General features: G+C 40.5%; 1 protein-coding gene across 1 annotated transcript in view; it reads right to left on the bottom strand.

Annotated features, from left to right (window-relative positions):
* Nucleotides 1-25,134, bottom strand: part of FANCC (FA complementation group C) — a 305,107-nt gene that overhangs the window by 111,675 nt on the left and 168,298 nt on the right. The gene's annotated exons all lie outside the window — the stretch shown is intronic.

Below are 25,134 nucleotides of genomic sequence, written 5' to 3'. Positions count from 1 at the left end.
TGGTCTTTGATTTTCATCAGTGTTACTACAAGGTGCCTAGATGAGGGTATCTTTTATTTATATTGCTTGGGATTCCCAGGGTTTCTTCTATTTTTGTCTTGATGTCTTAAACCATTTTAAGAAAGTTCTTCATTTTTGTCTCTTCAAATATTGCTTCTTTCCCATTTGTTCTCTCCTCTCCTGCTGGGATTTCAATTATGAATAACTACACCTCTTCAGTATATCTTGTATCCTTCACTGTATCTTTTATTTTATGCTTTTTCCAACCTTTTATTTCCCCATGCTTCATTCTAGATAATTTTTTCTCATTTATGTTCCAGTTCAATAACTCTCTTATTCGCTATATCTAATCTGCTGTTAAATTTATCCACTGAGTTTTTAATTTCAATTATTCTATTTTTCAGTCTTAACACTTCCATTTGATTCTTTTTTATAGTTTCTAGCTCTCTGTTTAAACTCTTAATATTAAATTTTCTCTTCCAGAAAAAAGTAAGTTTAATTTTTTAAACTGAAAATTTTATTGAAGTGACTGTATATTCACATGTAGTTGTAAGAAATAATACAGAGATCACATGCCTATTTTATCCAGTTTCCTGAGTGGTAATACTTTGCAAAACTATAGTGTTATGGATTGAATTGTGCTCCCCACCCCAAATATATGTTGTAAATCCTAGCCCAGTGGTAAAGAGCTCGGATGCTAACCAAAAGGTCCACAGTTTGAATCCACCAGCCATTCCTTGGAAACCTTATGAGGCAGTTCTACTCGGTCCTATAGGGTTGCTGTAATGGATTGAATTTTGTCCCCCCAAATATGTGTCAACTTGGTTAGGCCATGACTCCCAGTATTGTGTCGTTGGCCTCCATTTTGTGGTTGTAATTTTATGTTGAGAGGATTAGGGTGGGATTGTAACACCACCCTTACTCAGGTAGCCTCCCTGATCCAAGATAAATGGAGTTCCCCTGGAGTGTGGCCTGTACCACCTTTTATCTCTCAAGAGATAAAAGGAAAGGGAAGCAAACAGAGTTGGAGACCTCATACCACCAGGAAAGCAGCACCAGGAGCAGAGCGCATCCTTTGGACCAGGGGTCCCTGTGCCTGAGAAGCTCCTTGACCAGGTGAGGATTGAGGACAAGGACCTTTCTCCAGAGCCAACAGAGAAAGAGAGCCTTCCTCTGGAGCTAACGCCCTGAATTTGGACATTTAGCCTACTTTACTGTGATGAAATAAATTTCTCTTTGTTAAAGCTATTCACTTGTGATATTTCTGTTATGGCAGCACTAGATGACTAAGATAGTCACTATGAGTCAGAATAGACTCAATGGCAATGGATAATACGTGTGGATATAATAACATTCGGGAATAGGGTTTTCTTTGTTATGTTAATGAACTATTAACAGTGTAAGGTATGTTTTAAGCTAATCTCTTTTGAGATAGGCACAGAAGAAGCAAGGAAGCACAAATGGGGAAAGACTGATGCCACACAGAGAACACCAAGGAACCAAGGAAGAGAAATTGAAAACACAAGAATTTTTCCCCAGAGCAGGCACGGAGATCCTTCTCTTAGAGTTGGTATACTGAATTTGCACTTCTAGCCTCCTAAGCTGTAAGATTATAAATTACGTTTGCTAAAGCCATCCATTTGTGATATTTCTGTTACAGAAGCACTAAGAAACTAACATATGTAATATCACAATCAGGATATTGACATTGATACAATCCACTCATCTCATTCAGATATTCCTAGTTTTACTTGTACTCGTTTGTGTGTGTGTTTGGTTCCATGTAAGTTTATCACATGTTTAGGGTTGTGTATCTACCACCATTATTAATATAGCAAATAGATCTATCACTACAAGGAACCATTGTCCTGGTCTTTTATACTCACATCTACCTGCCTCCTGTGCCTGTCCCCTATCCCTAACTCCTGACAGCCACAATGTTATATACATGTAATCATATAGTATGTAATCTTATGTAACATAATTCTCTGCAGATTCATCCAGGTTGTTGCGTGTATCATTCCTTTTATTGCTGAATAGTATTTTACAATATTCTCAGAGAGAAAAATCTCTCTTAACCAGCTAAGGGTAAAGCAAAGAGTTTTACTGTGAGAAGTACAATTTGCAAAATGGGTAGCAATCAGGAAGAACTTTCAAAATGCTCCAAAGTCTGAAAGGCGGTAGGAATTTTTATGTATGAGGGCTGGTGGTTACACATGAGTCAAAAGTAAACCTTTTACAACGTCAGTTAATCTATTTTTCATCACAGACTTTCTGAGGGCAACTTGCGTAAGTGTTCTTCTGATAACATTCTGCATAAACATTTTCTCCAGAGAACAGAATGATTTCCTGTCACGCTCTTTCTGGAACATTCTTATCACCAAAAAAAAAAAAAAATTTTTTTCTTTAGCTTTTAGATTAAGTCTGTACAAAAGTCAACTTTGCTGAGCAAAAAAAAAAAGCGCATTTTTTTAAGTAAAATGGAGCTGGTGTCAGACCTAAGCTCAGCCATGCATGCATGCCATTTGCCTGAGAGTTTTAGGGTCCCAAACCCAGTGCTGTTGAGTTGATTCCGACTCATAGCGACCCTGTAGGACAGAGTAGAACTGCCCCATAGAGTTTTAGGGTACTCTTACATAATTCCCATTTTAGATCAAGAATCTTCGTGAATCACTGTTACAAGAGTGCCTTCTTCTGCATGGGCTTGGTTATTTGGTTCCTCAAATGACTGCTCACTTTATTGAACTTTTATGACCCTAGATGTTACTCATAAATGGTAACTGGGCACCATCTAGACTTTCATCTTCACCATGCTATAATTGGATCTCTGCTTCTGTGACCAGTAAAGGAACAGTAGGGACAAATTAAGAGGAACAAGTGACATGTGTTTAACAGACTACGCTACGGCATGAGACCAAATCCGTCAGAAAAACTGGTTTCATCAATATATATAATTCTCTTCACAGTTATATAATCTGTAGTTAAAAGCAGTGGATATGCTGTTTAATTAAATTCAAAACAACTGTTATAACAGTCAAGGTAATTAATCTTTTTTGTAATAGAGGGTGTAGTCAGAATGTTAGGCATTCAACATTAGGAGATGAAATTATTCTCAATTGAAAAAGTAACTTCATTTATTCTATAGTCCTTTTCATAGGCATAGAATTAGCAGTCTTATTAAAAGTATTATAAAAACATTTCAGATAACATTTAACCCAAAAATTATCATGGCAGCTGTGAGCAACATTAAGATGGTAAGTAGATAAATCTAATCCAGGACCTAAAACCATTGGGTAACCAGCTAAAAATATCAAGACAAAAGGAATTAGGCTTGGGGGGCATATGTAGCCAAGTAGCCTTATGGTGAATTCTCTTGACCTCTTGTTCTATTTCACCTGTGGTGTTTATTGAGGAACAGTAAGAGGTATTAGCAATGGCATATACCTCTCCGTGTTGTGCTAAAAGGAAATCAAGAACTATTCTGTGATCTAACATAACTTTAACAAGGCTTTGTAAAGATTTTTATTTCATCTGCCACACCATCAGCAATATCATCAGTGAGTTGAGCCACAATAGCAGATACATTGCCAATAGACTTCTTCAGTTAAGGGACACCATGCCAGTGTAGAAAGGCTCTGAGGAATACCCATCCTAATTTGAATTTTTCAGTGTAGGGTTCTGATATTTCATTTGGTCTGCCTATTTTAAAGGGTCTTCATCTTTTTTTGTGATGAGTAAGGACATTCAAACCATTAGTACAATGTATACTTTCATAGTAAGAGTGCACACATCTAAAGGGACTCCTAAACGGCCTAACATACACTGACCTGTCAATGCACAAGCATAAGGTTCACAGTCCAACAGATGTGAATCTTCATGCACAGTTTTGGGGAAGGATTCATTTGGTCAAATTACCAGCATTAGCTACTGACTGGGTTGGCTTAACAAATGCATTTTCTCTCCAAACATTAGAAGTGAGCACAGAAAGAAAAACCATAAAATCTAAATAGACCTTCATTATGAATAAAATTACCAAGACATAAGATCACCAGTGTATAGTAAGACTATTAACATAAGAACAGCTATGATTATTAGACAAAGTCCACAAAGTTCAGAAACTTGCATGAAGTTTATGCAACATAATGACTAACCTTATTTTCAAAGAGCTTCAGATATAACATATAATAATCTTCTTTTTTGAAGCTCTGGTGATACACACATATATAAGAAAAGAGTCTTTCATTTGAGGAAACTTGATGATTATTCACTCATATCACAAATTCCCAAAGAAAAATTTAATAATCAGAAGCATCAAAATTCATTTAAAAATTTTTATTACTTAAAGTTTTCTAGACCTGTCATATGATTTCTTTTAGTTTGGGCATAAAATAATCTTAAGACATAACATTAAATAGTATATGCCAAGAATAAATTAAGATTATCAAGTTTTCGAATACCTGAATAGTAATAAGAATTTTATGGGTAAATGATGTGCCTTCTTCAAGTTGAAACTATTTGCTTTGATGATGTAATATTCAAAGAAAAAAAAATGCAACTAAGTTAGCACTTGAAATAATAAAAACATGGTAAAATACAATACTACGCGCTTGTTGTCTATTATCAAGCAAAATTACTGACATGTAAATTTTAACTCAAAGAAAATCCGGTATGTCTTCTGACTTGAAAAGCACATTTCATGCAACTTATTTTTATAACACATTCTATAAACCTTTTTCCCCTAGTTTCCCCTTCCTTCATCCCAAGTTTCAGCTACAAACAACTCATAACCAGTTAACACTTCCGGCCACACACATACTGTCTGCCTTCTGTGACCATCCTTTCCTCTGAGACTCCTCTCATCTCCTGAAATGGAGAGTCTATTTCATTACTCTGGTCCAAACATTATTCTTCTTCTGGATTATTCCAACAGCCTCTATCCCTCAGTTTAGCCTTCTCTTCTGAATTTTCCATTCGATCTCCTCTAACCTTCTCTTTAACTTTCTTTTAACCTTCTATACTCATCCGAATTTTCATTTTTCAGGACACAATTACTGTCTTTTCTCTTAACAAAACTAATCCCATATACTTAATCTCATCTAAATTGCTTCGAAACTGCTTTTAATTTGACATACTATAAAACAAAAACTTTTGTCAGAACAAATTCACTTTCATTAACTTCTGGGAATATTAGGACTATTCAATTTGTACATAAATGCTTATTTATTATTAAACTAACCAGAGCAAGTTATTTAAAGAAATATAAGCTAATAATACCATCTGGAAATAGAAAATTATTATATTTTCAGAACGCCCTCTTTTGTATGCTTTATAGGATCCTTTAGAGAAGTAATCTATAAAAATTTGTCCTTTTTTTAAGGCCTTGTTATACCAATCAAAATAAACAATTTATCCTTTTTCAGTGCACTTTTCAAATACAAAAAAAAAAACCCCAAACCCAGTGCCATCGAGTCGATTCCGACTCATAGCAACCCTATAGGACAGAGTAAAACTTCCCCATAGGGTTTCCAAGGAGCGCTTTGCGGAGTCGAACTGCCAACTCTTTGGTTAGCAGCCGTAGCACTTAACCACTATGCCACCAGGGTTTCCACTTTTCAAATAGACTGATTTATATCAAAGTTTCTCAGTGTAGCTACTAAAAAGTCCAGCCACAATAAGTAGTATGTGGTTTTTCTTGGAGGAGAGAAAAGAACTAAGATTTTAGGTAGCCCTAAAAACAAAACAAAACACAATAGCCACGGCCTTCAACCTGATACAAGACAGAAATTCAGACATACTGTTCTGAAACAGAAAAACCACATAAACTCATTGGTCTGTGTGGTCAGCTCAAAAACTAGGCTTATACAATACCACATAATACAAAAAACCTAGTCTCTTAAAATGTGTACAGTAATTCTTGGATGAGATTGATTTAGAAAAACAGATCCTAGATAAACTCATTAATTTGCCAGGGTCTCAGAAGGATTGTGTTCAGACCCTTTGACTAAAACTCAGCATTAAACAAATTTCTCTGAGAACAATACAAATGGGAACTCATTTTTCCAAAATAATCATTGAGATTTCAAATTATTTCAGGTATACAGAGCTTACAGTGTTTTTGAACATGAACCCCAAACCAGTGTCCCAGAAGGGGGGAAATCCAGGCTCATTAATCAAGGATGTTAAGAATTACATTGAAACTTTGGTTTCCTAGAGTCAAATAAAATTCCTAGCAGGGGGTCTGCCATGGGTTTTTTTTTTTTTAGCTTAATTCATTCTGTTGGCTAGAGACACAGTATCTTATTTTAGATGTCAATTTGGGAACAGTGTCCTATAAGGAAGCAGTTTGGGGTGAACTATCATTATGCATGACCAGTACTTGTAAGCAGCAAGTGAACTTTTCCTGTGGATCTTTTCTAACTCAAAAACCCGTGTGGGTAAATTTTGGGACATTGGGCAAACTTAATATTATTTCCCGCCATTTAGTGAAAAAATAAAATAAAATGGAGTTGGTGTCAGACCTAAGCTCAGCCATTTTATGCATGTCACTTGCCTGAGAGTTTTAGGGTACTCTTACAATATGAATATACCATAGTTTGCTTAACCATTCACCCATAGACGGCATCTAGGCTGTGTTTCCAGTTTTGGGCTATTACAAATAATGCTGCTATGAACACCCAAGTACAGGTTTCTGTGCAAGCATGCATTCTCATTTCTCTGGGATAAATGCCTAGGAGAGTAATTTCTGGGTTATATGGTAATTGCATGCTTAGTTTTTAAGAAATTGCCACCCTGTTTTCCAAGAAATGTAAGTTGTTGTTAAGTGCTGTCACGTTGGTTCAAAATCACAGTGACCCCATGTACAACAGAATCAAACACCACCTGGTCCTGAGCCATCCTCACAATCTTTGTTATGCTTGAGCCCATTGTTGCAGCCACTGTGTCAATCCATCTCTTTGAGGGTCTTCCTTTTTTTTGCTGACCTTCTACTTTACCAAGTATGATGTCCTTCTCCACGGACAGGTCCCTCCTGATAACATGTCTGAAATATGTGAGACGAAGAATGCTTCTAAGGAGCATTCTGGCTGTACTTCCTCCAAGACAGACTTGTTCATTCTTCTAGCAGTCCATGGTATATACTCAATATTCTTCTCCAATACCACAATTGAAAGGCATCAATTCTTTGGTCTTTCTTATTCATTGCCCAGCTGTCACATGCATATGAGATGATTGAAAATCCATGGCTTTGGTCAGGAGCACCTCAGTCCTTAAAGTGACATCTTTGCTTTTTAACACTTTAACAGGGTCTTTTGCAGCAGATTTCCCCAATGCAATATGTTGTTTGATTTCTTGACTGCTGCTTCCACAGGCGTTGATTGTGGATCCAAATAAAATGAAGTCCTTGACAACTTCAATCTCCTCTCTGTTTATCATGATGTTGCTTTTTGGTCCAGTTGTGAGGATTTTTCTTTTCTTTATGTTGAGATGCAATCCATACTGAAGACTATAGTCTTTGATCTTCATCAGTAAGTACTTCAAGTCCTCTTCACTTTCAGCAAGGCTGTGTCACCTGAATATTGCAGGTTGTTAATAAGTCTTCCTACGATCCTGATGCCCCGTTCTTCTTCATACAGTCCAGCTCCTCGTATTACTTGCTCAGCATACAGACTGAATAGGTATGGTGAAAGGATACAACAGTGACGCACACCTTTCCTGACTTTAAACCACGCAGCATCTCCTTGTTCTGTTTGAACAACTGTCTCCTGGTCTATGTAGAGGTTCCTTATGAGCACAATTAAGTGTTCTGGAATTCCCATTCTTCGAAATGTTATCCATAATTTGTTATGATCCACACAGTTGAATGCCTTTGCATAGTCAAAAGAACGCGGAAATTATCGAAAAATATCATCAATATCACACATACGTAAAATTTTGCTGAAGATCATTCAAAAACAGTTGTAACAGTACATCCACAGTGAACTGCCAGAAATTCAAGCTGGATTCAGAAGAGGCTATGGAACAAGGGATATCACTGCCGATGTCAGAGGGATCTTGGCTGAAAGCAGAGAATACCAGAAAGATGTTTACCTGTGTTTTATTGCCTATGCAAAGGCATTCAACTGCGTGGACTGTTTTATTGACTAAGAAATATATGAGTGACCCAATTTCTCCACATTCTTGCCAGCACTTGGTATTCTATTTTTTATTTTTTTATTTTAGTCACTCTGATAGACGCACAGTGATGTTTCACTGTGGTTTTAATTTGCATCTCCCTGATGGCTACTGATGATCTTTTCATGTGCTTATCTGCCAACTGTATATCTCTTTGGTGAAATGTCTGTTCATGTCTCTTGTCTGTTTTCTAATTGGATTGTTTTTGTTCATTGGTGGGTTGATTTGTTTGGTGTTGAGTTTTGTGAGTTCTTTATATATTCCAGATACTAGTCCTTTGTTGAATATGTGGCTTGAAAAGAGTTTCCCCCAGTCTGTAGTTTGTCTTTTCATCCTCTTCACATGTGGTTTCACAGAAAGTTTTTTTTTAATTGATGAGGTCCAATTTATCAGTTTTTCCTTTTATGGATTATGCTTTTATCAAATTTGAGAACTAGCCCTAGATCCTGAAGATTTTTTGCATTATTTCCAAAATCTTATAGTTTTATGTTTTATAGTTAAGTTCATGATTCACTTTGAATTAATTTTTATATAAGGTATAAGGTTTAGCTCAAGTTCATTTTGTTGCCTATCAATGTTCAATTGCACCAGAACTGTTTGTTGAAAAGTCTGTTCTTACGCTATTAAACTGCTTTTGTATCTTTGTCAAAAATCAGTTGAGTTTATTTGTGTGGGTCTATTTCTGGGTTCTCTATTCTGTTGCTCTATGTCCACCGATACTACTCTGTCTACGTAGCTATTTAGTAAACAAATCTCACACTGTCTACATAGCTATATAGTACGCCTTAATAACAGATTAAGTGATTCCTCTCACTTTATTGTTCTTTGTCAAGATTGTTTTGCGCTATTCTAGGGCCTGTGCCTTTCTTGTAAATTTTAGAATAAGCTTATCTATGCCTAAAAAACTTTGCTGGGATTTTTTATAGGAATTCCATTAAGCCTATTGATCAATTTGGGAAGAAGTGACATCTTTATTATGCTGAATCTTCCAGTTCATGAACATGATAGGTTTCTCGTTATTTCTTCAATTTACTTCATCAGCATTTTATAATTTTCAGCATATGAATTCTGGTTTAACTGTATACAGTCAATCTTCATTATTTACAGATTCTGTATTTGTGAATTCATCTACTGGCCAAAATTTATTTGTAACCCCAAAGTCAGTATTCGTCACACTTTCACAGCCATTCGCAGACATGGCAGCTGAGGTCAAACAAGCCTAGTTTGTATTCGCTAATTCAGTGTTCTCAGCAATTTACAGACTATAACTACCACAAATAACAAGACTCAAATATACCTGAGTTTTCATTTTCTTTGGAGTGACTATAAATGGTTTTAGTTTTTAATGTCAGTTTCTACACGTTCATTGTTAGTATACTCACGTACCGCATAACATCCATTCGGGCAACGTCTGACTGCATATACATCCGTGGTCCCCCAAAATTATAACAGGGTTCAGAAATCCCAATCACAGACTGGGATGTAGCAGATGTAACCAGATGTAGCTAACACAGCAGCTTCCTGCACACAACACATATATCTCATGTCTCCTGTATACAAAGTGACTGCACTGCCAGGCATATAATGGTATGGTACGTATATAATCTATAATATGTATGTCTTAATAGTCATAATAAACGCCTGATACTGGTTTATGTACGTACTGTACTTTCTATCGTTATTTAAATGTGAACTTTTCCTATTTACAAATAAAAAGTTTACTGTATAACAGCGTATGCTTCCACTTGTAGGCAGCAGCATCTGATCTCATGTGTCACACATCTCTTGAGTGTTGTAGTGTTATCTGTTTAATTTTAACTTGAAAATATTACCGTGAAGTGCATTATGGCTCCCAAACATAGCAAATTCAGTGCTTGTGATAGTACCAGTAAGAGGCAAAGGAGAAGTATCAATCCGGAAGCGAAACAAAAGATATCCCATACAGCTCTGCTAAGTATATATTATAGTGTTCGCACAAAGTCTAAAGCACAGATATGTTCTATTTCGCAAAACCGTGGACATTAAACGACGTATCACTGTATATGGGAATTTGGTTGATTTTTGTGTATTGTTCTTGTACCCTGCAACCTTACTGAACTTACTTGTCAGTTTTAAGAGGTTATTTTTTGGTAAATTCCATGGGATTTTCTACACAGACAATCATATCATCTACAAATAGGGACAATTTTATTTCTTCCTTTCCAAGCCGTATGCCTTTTAAAAGGTAAATATCCCTCAGATAGGGTGAATCAGTAGAAACTCCAGATAAATAAATGTATGAGACAAGAAAGATGGAGGAGCCACTGGGGAGGAGAGGAGGAAACAACATTCGCTGAGCACTGATCTCTTTGCCAGACTCGGGGCCAGGTGCTTTAACCATTCCAGATAATTCTATTTGCACAGCGACCCTGTGAGGCAGATGCGAGGAAAATAAGCCTCAAAGAGGTTTAGGTAATGTTCTTAGAGCTCCAATGTCCATAAATACTATATGCTCCATGCTGCCTTGTGCCTAGGAGAAGAGACACGCCCAGAAAGGACACAGCCAGGCCAGGTGAGGTAGAGAACGCCAAGACTAAATCAACTGCCTCACATTGCTGCTGATGTCCTTTACCTTCTACCTCCTTAGAGGCAACAGCTTAGCCAGAGTGGAATCAAAGCCAAATACCGATCTGGTCAAAGCCATTATGCAGCCTTATAATCATGTTTATTTTTGCACATAGCCCTCACAGCCTCTACAGGAAGCATGGCTTGTTGGTATTTAAAGGGCTGGGCTGACTCATGAGGAAAACCAGTGGTTCAGGGCCAGAAGAACTTTCTATTGCTGCTGCTAAGATGCTGAAAAAAGGAGTCACTAGGCAGAAGACCAAGATAAAATACCTAAAACCTGGGCACGTTCTGAACTGATAGTCATCCAAAGGGCCCTTCTGGGTAGGTGGAGCAAAACAGCAGAGGGTCCCATAGACCCTAAAATTGTAGTAAAGAGGGCAATAATGACCAACTTCCAGGAGTTCCTAAGGGAGGGGCCAATCTCAGCAGGGGAAATGGTCTGCAATCAAGAATATAACCAGAAGCTGGAGACTCAGACCCCTAGAATGGGCATATGGCGCAAGGGGCAACAACTGGCAGCTTAGGCCTGGAGGTGTGCCACAGGCACCAGAGCCAGTCCACAGGGAGTGAGACACACTTTACAACCCAGCAATGGCCAGCGGAGTCATAATGCTTTAAATGCTACCATGTTTGACTGTTGTTAGCTCAGGATGTGGGCAGAACAAGGCTGTAGAAAAGAACCGTGGTTCTCAATGAGGGTGATACAAAAGCCACTTTAAAAAAAATTGTGGAGCTGCTGGCATTTAGTGATTAAGAAATACAATCACCAACTGTCCCACACAATTTTAGGATGTCCCACTGGACCGTCATGTATGTGAAAACTGAGCTTAGAGCCTAGATCCATCATACACATAAACGACAAGCGTTTTTACATGTTTGATATCCTCTGACTCCTCCAAGAATGACACTGGGTGTTCAGCAGGGGAGACTTTACTGCCTCTTAGTCAGCGCCTGATCAAAAGTGGGCCATCATTTTGGAAAATCTCCTCCCAGAAGGCAAGACCACTCAGAGTATCTGCTGCACCACCACACCCCGTCCTATGGTGTCTGCACTATGGCGGTCACGTGCACAATACCTGCTGTACCGCCACACTCCGTCCTATGGTGTCTGCACTGTGGTGGTCACATGCACAATACCTGCTGTACCGCCACACCCCATCCTATGGTGTCTACACTGTGGCGGTCACACCCACACTATCTGCTGCATCGCCACACCGTCCTATCCTGTCTGCACTGTGGCGGTCACACGCACAGTATCTGCTGTACCGTCACACCCTGTCCTACGGTGCCTGCACTGTGGCGGTCACACGCACACTATCTGCTGCATCGCCACACCCTGTCCTATACTGTCTGCATTGTGGCGGTCACGCCACAGTATCTGCTGCATTGTCACACTCTGTCCTATACTGTCTGCACTGTGGCGGTCACACCACAGTATCTGCTGCAGCGCCACACCCTGTCCTATGGTGCCTGCACTGTGGCGGTCACACGTACACTATCTGCTGCATCGCCACACCCTGTCCTATACTGTCTGCATTGTGGCGGTCACACGCACAGTATCTGCTGCATCGCCACACCCTGTCCTATACTGTTTGCACTGTCGCGGTCACACGCACAGTATCTGCTGTACCGTCACACCCTGTCCTACGGTGCCTGCACTGTGGCGGTCACACGTACACTATCTGCTGCATCGCCACACCCTGTCCTATACTGTTTGCACTGTGGTGGTCGCACGCACAGTATCTGCTGTACCGCCACACCCTGTCCTACGGTGCCTGCACTGTGGCGGTCACACGTACACTATCTGCTGCATCGCCACACCCTGTCCTATACTGTCTGCATTGTGGCGGTCACGCCACAGTATCTGCTGCATCGCCACACCCTGTCCTATACTGTCTGCACTGTGGCGGTCACGCCACAGTATCTGCTGCATTGTCACACTCTGTCCTATACTGTCTGCACTGTGGCGGTCACGCCACAGTATCTGCTGCATTGTCACACTCTGTCCTATACTGTCTGCACTGTGGCGGTCACGCCACAGTATCTGCTGCATTGTCACACTCTGTCCTATACTGTCTGCACTGTGGCGGTCACACGCACACTATCTGCTGCATCGCCACACTCTGTCCTATACTGTCTGCATTGTGGCGGTCACGCCACAGTATCTGCTGCATTGTCACACTCTGTCCTATACTGTCTGCACTGTGGCGGTCACACGCACAGTATCTGCTGCATCGCCACACCCTGTCCTATACTGTCTGCATTGTGGCGGTCACACACACAGTATCTGCTGCATCGCCACACCCTGTCCTATACTGTCTGCACTATGGTGGTCACACGCACAGTATCTGCTGTACCGTCACACCCTGTCCTACGGTGCCTACACTGTGGCGGTCACACGCACACTATCTGCTGCATCGCCACACCCTGTCCTATACTGTCTGCATTGTGGCGGTCACGCCACAGTATCTGCTGCATCGCCACACCCTGTCCTATACTGTCTGCATTGTGGCGGTCACGCCACAGTATCTGCTGCATTGTCACACTCTGTCCTATACTGTCTGCACTGTGGCGGTCACACGCACAGTATCTGCTGCACTGCCACACCCTGTCCTATGGTGTCTGCATTGTGGCGGTCACACGCACAGTATCTGCTGCATCACCACACCCTGTCCTATACTGTTTGCACTGTGGCGGTCACACGCACAGTATCTGCTGTACCGTCACACCCTGTCCTACGGTGCCTGCACTGTGGCGGTCACACGCACACTATCTGCTGCATCGCCACACCCTGTCCTATACTGTCTGCATTGTGGCGGTCACACGCACAGTATCTGCTGCATCGCCACACCCTGTCCTATACTGTCTGCACTATGGTGGTCACACGCACAGTATCTGCTGCATCGCCACACCCTATCCTATACTGTCTGCATTGTGGCGGTCACGCCACAGTATCTGCTGCATTGTCACACTCTGTCCTATACTGTCTGCACTGTGGCGGTCACACGCACAGTATCTGCTGCACTGCCACACCCTGTCCTATACTGTCTGCATTGTGGCGGTCACGCCACAGTATCTGCTGCATTGTCACACTCTGTCCTATACTGTCTGCACTGTGGCGGTCACACGCACAGTATCTGCTGCATTGTCACACTCTGTCCTATACTGTCTGCACTGTGGCGGTCACACGCACAGTATCTGCTGCACTGCCACACCCTGTCCTATGGTGTCTGCACTGTGGCGGTCACAGGCACAGTATCTGCTGCATCGCCACACCCTGTCCTATACTGTTTGCACTGTGGCGGTCACACACACAGTATCTGCTGTACCGTCACACCCTGTCCTACGGTGTCTGCATTGTGGCGGTCACATGCACAGTATCTGCTGTACCGCCACACCCTGTCCTACGGTGTCTGCATTGTGGCGGTTACAGGCACAGTAGCTGCTGCAGCCCCACACCCTGTCCTACGGTGTCTGCACTGTGGCGGTCACAGGCACAGTATCTGCTGCACCCCCACACCCTGTCCTATACTGTCTGCACTGTGGCAGTCACAGGCACAGTAGCTGCTGCACCCCCACACCCTGTCCTATACTGTCTGCACTGTGGCGGTCACAGGCACAGTATCTGCTGCACCCCCACACCCTGTCCTATACTGTCTGCACTGTGGCAGTCACAGGCACAGTAGCTGCTGCACCCCCACACCCTGTCCTACGGTGTCTGCATTGTGGCGGTCACAGGCACAGTAGGCTTCTGTGTAGATGCAGGCGCCTGACTGTTTACTATGTGCTTGAGTGTCATAGGCCCAAGCACAGTGAAATGTGTATTACTTTATTTTACATTATTTTCCTTTATATTGTAGTAAAGCCAATATATATATATATATATATATACATTTTTTTTAAGAAGTGTCTATGACTCCGTTTCAAGATAACAAAGGGGGCCTTACAAAATATCTGTTCTCAAAAGCTGGTGTTGGCTCTGGAAGGGATGAGAACCCTGCTATGCACAGTACACTCAGCTCACCTTTTCAAAACCCCTCATCCCACTACTTAACATCCCTCCCAGCCCTCCCACTGCTACTCAATACAAACAAGCCTTCCCAGGGCCAGCCTCCGCAGCCCCACCTTGCAAGTAACAGCCCTCATTATTTCCACTGGCCCCTCACACTTGCTATCATTCCTCCAGGCACACACTGCCCTCTTCCTGGATCTCCTTCTCACTCCTCCTTGCCTACTGAACCCCTAATCCCTCCTCAGGTGTCAGTTCTAGTAGAGACCAGCTCAAGGCCATTTACCATGATCTCCCAAGACACAGTCACCTTGGTCTGAGTAAGTACTGACAGACGCCTATCAGTCTGGACAGTATAGTCCACAGGGCAAGGCCTGATCAACAGGGCAGGGCCTGATCTGTTTGACCATCTCTGTATGTTCAGCACAGCCCAGCTAGTGCCTGGCGCACAAGGGGCATGCCATTTGTCAAATGAGGAGTAGAAGAGTAAAGACTTATGGCATCGCCATCAGAGACCCCTGACTTCCATTCCAATGATGAGTATATACAGTAATGGCTTCCTTCCAAGGTTTCATAAGGTACATACTCACCTTGGTACAATGACTCTAGGAGTTCCTAAGGAATGCAAACAGTTCAGCGCTTGACTACTAGCCAAAAGGCTGGTGGTTCCAACCCACTCAGAGGTCCCTTGGAAGACACACCTGGCAATCTACTTCCAAAAGGTCACAGTCTTGAAAACCCTATGGAGCAGTTCTACCCTGCACACATGGGGTCACCATGAGTCGGAATCCACTCGACAGCAACTAACAACAACCAACAGTGACTCTGCTGTTTAGATGAGACCCTTCTATATTTCATTTCTCCCTCAGACATTTACATTATAAGGACTCTCTACAAGGGAAGGGATATCTTTAGGCAAAAAGCTTTCAAGGATTTTATGAGCCCTTTTGCTTTGTTAACCCTTTCATGGACCACGGGATATATATGCCAGTATGACATTTCCCCCCCGAGGCTCACTGGCAGGCATTTGAGCCACGTTAGTACATTCTGGTGTCTTTTCGGATGCTGGTGCAACTGCCCAAAAAACAAGAAAGTTGGTCTGCGCCACGCTTGAGTACTGAGAGTCATTAGCATGAGGGGATGCTTCCTGGAGGAAAGATTCTGTGAAACTTCTGTGTGTTTTGGTTTCTGTACAGCAACATAAGGCTTGCAAATATGTTTACTATTTCCTTTGTGTTACTGGGAAGGTATGGTTACCAGCATTTGAAAATGTTCAAGTAAATAAGTTATTTGGGGGTGAAAACAGTTTGTGATGCAATTCCCAGGCCATGGGACCGATATGCCCCGTGTGTGTGGCTATGTTTCAGGGCAAATGGTACCGACATGGCCCACTCTAAATCAAAGCAATAATAATTGAGTACAGCAAATGCAATGTTCATTTAATATTTCTTGTGTATTTTTGTATATTTTTGGAAAGTTGAGTAAGATGTTTTATGGCTCAAGTGTAATCAGGGAGTATGATGTGCCTTGGGACCAATATGTCCCCCTGGCAACTGGCACCCCATTTTTTCAAATAATAAACTACCAACAAACAATGATTCAGCATCCATTTCATTAGTGAAAAAAAGTGGCATCACTAAAAAAATTAAAAAAAAAAAATGTATCCATGAAAGAGTTAACAGACACTTGTTTTATTTTGAGGATGAGTTATACTAGTTAGAATCTACCTGCTCCACGTGGTATCACTACTGATGATAATATGTATCGAACATTTAAAATGTTTTCTTCTTTCTTTTGGTGGAGTCCTGGTGGCGCAGTGGTTAACAGCTTGGCTGCTAATCAAAAGGTCAACAGTTCGAATCCACCAGCTGCTCCTTAGAAACTCTATGGGGCAGTTCTACTCTGTTGTATACAGTTGCTATGAGTTGGGATCACCTCGATGCCAATGGTTTGATTTTGATGTAAATTTAGAGGATAAAACATCTCATTTCTAAGTTTTCACTGTCAAATCTTCAATATTACAGGCAAATGCAAACAGATGCTATTAAAAAATACCAGTGAATATCTGGTGTTTGAAAATCAGTGCATATGAACCATTACTGGGAGCTAGTGTGGCAGTGAGGGATGATGGCTCTTACAGCAAAATTTCTGGGGTTTGTGCTGTTGCACCCCCACTCACAGGCTTTACCGTCTTAGGAAAGTTACTCAACCTCTCTGTACCCTACTTTTCTCATCTATAAAATAACTAGCCAGTTGCCATCAAGTCAGCTCGGACTCATGGAGACCCCACGTGCGTCAGCTGAAGTAGAATTGTGCTCGTAGGGTTTTCAATGCCTGATTTTTCCGAAGTAGATTGTGAAGCCTTTCTTCTGAGGTATCCCTGGGAGGACGTGAATCTCCAACCTTTCGGTCAGCAGCTGAGCGTGTTAACCATTTGATCCACTCAGGGACTTCGATCTGTAAAATAGGGGGGTAATAATAACTCAGCTCCTAACTCAGAGCTGTCCAGGGATTAAATGAGGGAAGACATTATCTTGAAGTGCTTAACACTTTGTAAATAGTCGATAAGTGTGCATTATAAACACTATTACTGCTGCTGTCCATTTTCGTGTCATTGTCTAAAATACAAAGCAGGGATCCCTTTCCCCGGATAATGTCTACCTGGAAGCCAGAGTGGCAGTCTTGCTTTCACAGAGGAGTGGCAGGGTACGAACTAGAGTTAGGGACAAGAATGTCTGGCCTGGCCCCTTCACTTACCAGATGGGGGATTTCAGGCAAATTCCTTACTTTCCCATCTCATCTATAACATGGAGATAACTATACTTGCCTTGGGGTATCATAAAATTGTTATGAGAATTAAATGAGATAATACACGGGTTTGCTCTAAAATCTACAAAACAGCATCAAAATGTAAAGTATTAATATAATGGTTATTTATGACAGAAATTCACTATTCTTGGAGTAACTTACATATATAAATCATTTTACATGTATAAATAACAGATCATTTTTTTCTTTCAAAAAACATAACAACTTAAGGAATAAAAGGCACCTATTTTAACTTTAGAGGTCCCTGGGTAGCGCAAACGATTTGTGCTTGACTGCTAACCAATAGGTTGATGGTTCAAATCCACCTAGCAGTACAGTGGAAGAAAGGCCTGGTGCTTTTCTTCTGTAAAGATCACAGCCAAGAAAACCCTACGGAGCTCTATTCTGTATCACATGGGGTCGCCATGAGTCAGAATGAACTTGATTTCAATGGGTTTGGTTTTTTGGTATTTTAACTTTAAATATTTGTATGAAGCAAGAATAAACTTTTCTCAGTCACGAGTACAGTCAAGTGTTCTTTTAGAGTCAGACACTCAAAATGTGCTCTCCAGAACAAGTCAGCTAAGGTTGTGCTGAGTTGTAAACTGCCACGCATCTCCCAACAAGAAATCCCATCCGTGCAATGAATTGCCTTTTATAAATGCAGGCTGGTACTATGCAATGAAAAGATACAATTAAAAAAAGAGAACATTTTTGAAAGCTTTTAACAATGCAGTAGAGTAAGCACTTTAGAAGAATTTGATTTGCTCCCTTTTTAAGCATCAGGTAAACGTTAAGTCTCCTTGGGGGGAAAAAATTTTTTTTACATAAAATGAAGAGGGGAAAAAGCCTACCCACAGCACACCCACAGCCTCTGCATTGCTAGTCTCTCATCAATTCCAGCTCAGTTAACCTCTGTGAAACCAGCACAGGAAAAATAAACTGCCCTGCTACTGTGGCTAAGACCACACAACTTTTTAATGGAAATGTTCCAAGGCTTGAAGTTCCATTTGAAAGTCACTAACAAAACCTTTGAAAATGTTAAGGGGGAAAAAAAAAAAAAGCCCAAGAATTGAAGGCCAGGCAAGCCTTGAAGCCTATACTTACCCACGCTCATGAAAAGTAATCACAAGCCAAGCCCAGTTCTCTCCTCTCCTCTGCATTTTCTTCAAAGCAATCCACTCCCAAAATTGCTATTTCTTTTTTCAGGGAGGAAAGAAAAGGATGAAGGGAAGGAAAGAAGACAGCGTCTACACAAACCAAACATAGAAGGAAAGCATTTCTGCCACCACATAACGAGAACTACAATCATTCTTAACTAATCCACACTGAAATCTGTTGGTTTAGCACCTAGTGATTTAAATTTGTTCCTTTATACGTAAGAAGCAAACACGACACTCCAATGCTAGCCAAGACACAGAAGGCCACCTACTTAGATAGTTGTGGGTCCATTTTTAAGTGACAGGTAATAACGGGTTTTAAAGGTTTCCAAGTTTAAAAAGATTTCCAGAAACCCAGTCCCTTAATATCCTCCAAACCTCAGACTAGTGATGTTCCATTACTTTCTATAATGAGATATACACCTATATTTTGCTTACTTAAAAAAGCATTTGCAGCTGGGCCCACGTAATACAGAACGCAGATGGTTTTTAACTACTCTAATCTTGGAAGAAGAAAACTGAAAAAAATCAATTAGGTATTTGCCAGAACCCAACAAACAGTATAATAAACTCATTATCATGACAGTCACCTACAATACCAAATATATAAAATTACTCTATTTAAAATTCAAAGAAGGAGAAAAGCCTCCTCCCTAGCCCTGTGATTGGAGACAAAAGTGAAGAACCTTAGGGGTGCTGCTGGCTATGAAGGGAACTGGGAAAACCAGGCCACACTCTTCAGGCCAAGGCAGTGATGCTCCAGCAGAGAGCACAGGGCGGACCAGAGAGAGGCCTGTCTCTAGAAAGAGCCAGCTCTCCCTGCATAGGTCAGAAGGGAGAAAACATCTACACAGATCAGCCCTGGCAGAAGTTGCCGGAGAAGACTCTCCGTCTGTAGAGATACTTAGAAGAGAAGCAATCATTTGCCCTAAAGATTTAACATATGATTCTAAATAGAGGCAAGGGAACCAAATCAGATTCTGATGTGTGTTGTTGAGTTGGTTACGACTCACAGAGACCCTGTACAATAGGGTAGAACTGCCCCATACGGTTTCTCAGGCTGTAACCTTTACGGGGCAGCGCTGGTGGCGCAGTGGTTAAAAGCTTAGCTGCTAACGAAAAGGTCAGCAGCTCGAATCCACCAGCCACTCCTTGGAAACCCTGTGGGGCAGTTCTACTCTGTCCTATAGGGTCACTATGAGTTGGAATCAACTTGATGGCAACAGGTTTAGATTTTGTATTTATTTATTTCAAATCTTTACAGTAGCAAATCACCAGGTCTTTTCTCAAGAAGGGTTGCTGGTAGGTTTGAATCGCTTACCTTTTCATTAGAGCCACGCAGTTTACCCACTGCACCACTAGGGCCCCTTCATCAGGTCTTAGGCAACTCCATTTCTAACACAGAAGTGCCCTCCCTGGGCCTGTTAAAAGCCAAAACCAGTTGCCCTTGAGTCAATTCCAACTCATGGTGACCCCATGTGTGTCAGAGTAGAACTGTGCTTCACTTTTCAATGACTGATTTTTTGAAAGATTGCTAACCAGGCCTTTCTTCCGAGGTGCCTCTGGGTGGACCTGAACCGGCAGCCTTTCAGTCAGTAGCCGAGTGCGCTATTTGCACCACCCAGGTACTCCTCCTTCAAAGTCAGAAAGAATTACATTCTAGTGGGCTAGTTATAAAGCTACAAATAAAATTTAAAATAAGAATGAAGGGGGGAAAAATGGGTTATTTTGCCAGTTACACTCTTTCTTCTTCATCTCAAAACTATAAATCACTGGAAAAATAAAAATAATATTAAGCCACTGAGGTAAATGTTGTTAGAAACATCACCACGGACTGATTCCAAGACTGCCATGGAATGGATATAGAAGACGGCAATCTATATCGTTTCCTGAAAGCCACATGTGGAAATGCAGACAGGTCCAGATTATGTCAAACTACAAAGAAATTTCACTTAAATGAGTAAAAGAAATCATAACCATGAAACCTCTGTCTCCTTCTTAAATTTACAAGAGGGCAGTGGTAGCTTTGTCTAATAAGCCAAAAACCCAAAGCTGTTACCAGGGTCAATTCCGAGTTCCAGCAACCCTAAAGGACAGAGTAGAACTGCCCCATAGGGTTTCCAAGGAGTGGCTGGTGGATCTGAACTCCCAACCTTTTGGTGAGCAGCCAAGTTCTTAACCACTGCACCACCAGGGCTCCTTTGCTTGATATTTACCTCATTTATAAAAAGATACATCATAAAAAAAAGTCCCTGAAAACATAAAGGAGATGAACAGTCAATTAAAACCTCATGACTCTGGGGCTAATTTCACTTTACATGTTATAGACCACTGGATAAAACTCTCAGAGAGGTCAACAGTTTGATTGGTAAACCACAGCAATAGGCCCAATATCTGTAAGAATTATTCTTAAATTCTCCAGTCTCAGGGCCCTAAAGAGCTTTCGTGTATATGGGTTTTATCTATTGATACTTATTATACTGGTAATTAAACCTGAGAAAATGAGAAAATGTTATACCTATTAATTCACCTACAGACAATAATAAACCCATTTAATGTTAATAGGAACATTCATGAAAAATAACTATATTTTCCAAAAACAAAAAATTTTTTGAGTAGAATGGCACTGTTTTACATTTTTTGTAAATCTCCTTAATGTCTGGCTTAATAGAAGACAGCTGTATTCTCATATCTGCTACTGCAGTCAGTCTGTTCCAAGATGCTGTTGTAGCTCAATTTATGAAGAAAACCCAGCGTGCATCACAAAATACATGGTTGGAAAAGGGAGGACCTTGTGTACCTCCTGAAAGGAAACTCCAGGGTCCTTGGACTACACTTTCAGAGTTGCTAATCTACAACACAAAACACAATGATGTATACTTACCCTTTGCGTTGGGTAAGGGGGCTACAGGACCTTAAATACCAACCAGGACCACAGAAAGCACTATCTTCAATTATAAAATAAGGTTGGTATATGCTGATGGATTCTTTATTGACCAAAGGCCAGGAAAGTAAATTAATTTTAAAAGGATAGTAGTCTAAACTCACATAAAATATTCATGCTTTAATTTTATTCAAGCAACCACAAAATATAATATGCAGAACATTCAGTCTTGCAGTCTTCACGCTAGCGTCTCTTACACTGTTAGGTGTACTCTATGAAAGGAGCTCAAGCAGCTACATCATCTCTATAAGCCCACGCATCTCTGCCACAAGGACCACCAAAAAAAAACAAACCCATTGCCATCGAGTCGATTCTGACTCATAGCGACCCTATAGGACAGAGCAGAACTGCCCCACAGAGTTTCCAAGGAGCACCTGGCAGATTTGAACTGCCAGCCTATTGGTTAGCAGCCGTAGCACTTAACCACTAGTAACTGGGGAATGTTCCAAGAGCATGTTTGTGAAAAGAAACCAGCTGAACCAGGTCTCATGCAGCTTGCCCTGTGGCAATCACAGCGTGAGCCTGCAATGAGGCATTAAGGACTCCAAGGCACACTTTTCTGTGAAGGAGGGTTTACCCTGGTGTCTTGAGGCAGATTCTGGGACCCATCAGGAAGTTCAGGACAAGGGAGACTAAATGCTCAGTTATAAGCGTATGTTAAACCCAAACCAAACCTTTTGACCACCAGTTGATTCCAACTCACAGTGACCCTATAGGACGATGTAGAACTGCCTCACAGAGTTTCCAAGGAGCGGCTGGTGAATTCGAAGTGCTGATCTTTTGGTTAGCAGCCGAGCTTTTAACCACTGTACCACCAGGGCTCCATAAGTATATGTTAACCAGCAATAATATTAAAACTAAAAATTATCAACATTCCTGCTTTTGACATAGTTACTCAATTCCAAATGCTGATTTCTAAAACCAAAACCAACCTGCCTCCCCCACTACATTTGAAATTGAATGCAATCCTTCAATTTATAGATGAAAGACAATTCCCAAAGAAAGTTAAATTTGACATCCTTAACATGTCCCAGTTGCACCCAGACTCTAGAGTTCAAATCCTCTCTGCCAGAGGGTCCCACACATCAAACACCCAGTGGTTCTCCATAAACAGACTGTAACATACTGTAGAACAAAGAGTGCCCAAAATATCTTCAAAATACCAAAGGGGATTAGCCAGCCATTTTTTTTCTTAAATTAAGCCGTTGTGATCTAAAGCTTGGCAAGTAGCATCAGAACAGAGAATTAGATTAGCTTTATCATAAAGGAAAATGACTAAAGCATTTTTTAAATGCTTTCATGAACAACAGTAAAACTCTCCAAAAATCTATGTATAGCACAAGATTTTATATACTTTTTTTTTTTTTATGATTTTAAAAGGAAGTTATTCCTTCTAAAATTTATAATCACTGTACTTTCTCTTTAAGCTGGTTTTGACAATGTCATAAATTACAATTGCAGGCAATTCATTCTTAATCAGCTTATGTAAAAAAAGAAAGTACAGTATGATATGACTTTATTAGGAAATGTATCTCATGATATCCACACAATGGCTTCATCTGTTGTGAAACTACTGTTTGCAAACTATTTTTTACATAGTCCCTTTATACTACTCAATTAATTAACATAAAATTATGTGTGTTAAATAAAATAGCAACTAAAATGTTTTACTTTACCAAAAAAAAAAAAAAAAACCAACTAGGAGCAGCCTGTCTATAATTTCATATTTGAAAACTAGGAGTGGCCTTTCTATAGTTTTAAACAATAAGACAGCATCCCCCTAAGGAAATCAACAGAAGTAGAGAAAGTACACATTTGTAACATTAACTGCTCCTTTTCTGACATATCTGTGTTTTTTCCAAGTTTTTCTTAAAAGAGAAACCACTCTCTCAGGGAGAAAATTTGAAAGCTTCAGACACATACATTTCTATTTGTACACATTTATTACTTAAAACACGTGCCAAGGGAATGACACCACAAAAAATGGATCAAGCACTTTATTAAACTTCGTAATTCTCAAGAATGAACAAAAACTAGTGACTTCACATTTTCATCACTTGCTTCCTTCATCAATATTCGTTAACATTAAGGACCATCTAGAACCGTATAACATTTAAAAAAAAAAAAGGAAAAATAGATTACTAAATAACAAAACAGACATGCAAGAACAACAGTTTTGAATGAAGAAGAAAAAACTTTGCAAATGATTATTTTCATTTGCTCAAACTTCAAAGGAAATAACTAAGGGGTAGACATGAAATTAAAAAAAAAAAATACGGAACAAGGAAATAAACTGATTAAATTCAATTTGCCAGGACTTATGACAAGGTTTTATGACAAGGAGGTAATAACTTCTAACGATCACAATATCCTACTAGTCATTTTCAGTGCTCAAACAGACATTTGAAGTGTTAAATGTTTTATTTTGTTGCAAACCAAACAAACAAGCTGGACAATGAAAGCAAGGGCCTGTTCCATAAGGTTTTGCCTGACAAAAGCAAAAAATATAAACAGCAAAAATTTAAAAGAGGAAATCAGAAAAGGAGAAGAGAAAGGGGAAAAGCAACCTAAAAGAAATGCTATAACCAAACCCAACGCCATTGAGCCGATTCCGACTCATGGTGACCCTATAGGACTGAGCAGAACTGCCCAGTAGGATTTCCAAGGACCGGCTGGTGAATTCAAACTGCGGAGCAGCTGAGCTCTTAACCACTGTGCCACCAGGGCTTCTTTCTCACAATGAAAATCCTGAAAAGCCTGTGGAATGCTGTTTCCCTGTGCTCTGCTTTACAATTCCTCTCGCATGAGGACTGGCATGCCTGAAGCGTAGGTGGACAGTGACCACCCACACTATGGGAAGTACCATGATTAAAGAGAGCGCTGTACTCCAGTGTCTGCCAGCGCAGTCTGCGCCATGTTGTAATTATTAAATTTGTAGTCTTTTTATAATCTGTTGCATGTGTTGTGGTAAGTCTCCTACATTGTCTAACAAGAAAACCACTGAACATGAATAGCAAGTTATTTTTAATGTGCACAAATGGCTAGAAAACTGGATACTTTTAATATTACGTTCAACTTTTCACAAAAAACGATTTAACTTACCGTACATCTAACACTCCAGTGAAAACAGATACTCCACTTCAAATCCCCTTTCAGTCCTCTTAAAGAAGACATACAGCCCATGTTAAACCCCTTAACAAAACAGCCAAGATGTAGGTTAAACATGTACCAAGAATAAAAATTTACCATTACATCTGTCCAGCGATTAAACACACGGGAAAATAACGAAGAATAGAAGTAGTTGTAATATTAGGCAAGTCTATTTGCTCCAGACCTTGTTTTCTATGAAAAATTTACTTTCCACTCTCTCTAATTTAGTTCACAATAATCACGTGCCTTGAAAGATATAGTTCTCAAGGGATATTACCCCAGGCAGT

This window comes from Loxodonta africana, chromosome 9 (assembly GCF_030014295.1).
Source record: "Loxodonta africana isolate mLoxAfr1 chromosome 9, mLoxAfr1.hap2, whole genome shotgun sequence".
In the NCBI taxonomy this organism is placed as follows: Eukaryota; Metazoa; Chordata; class Mammalia; order Proboscidea; family Elephantidae; genus Loxodonta; species Loxodonta africana.
The sequence above is the reverse complement of the archived record's forward strand: the minus strand, read 5'-3'. Positions and strand labels throughout refer to the sequence as shown.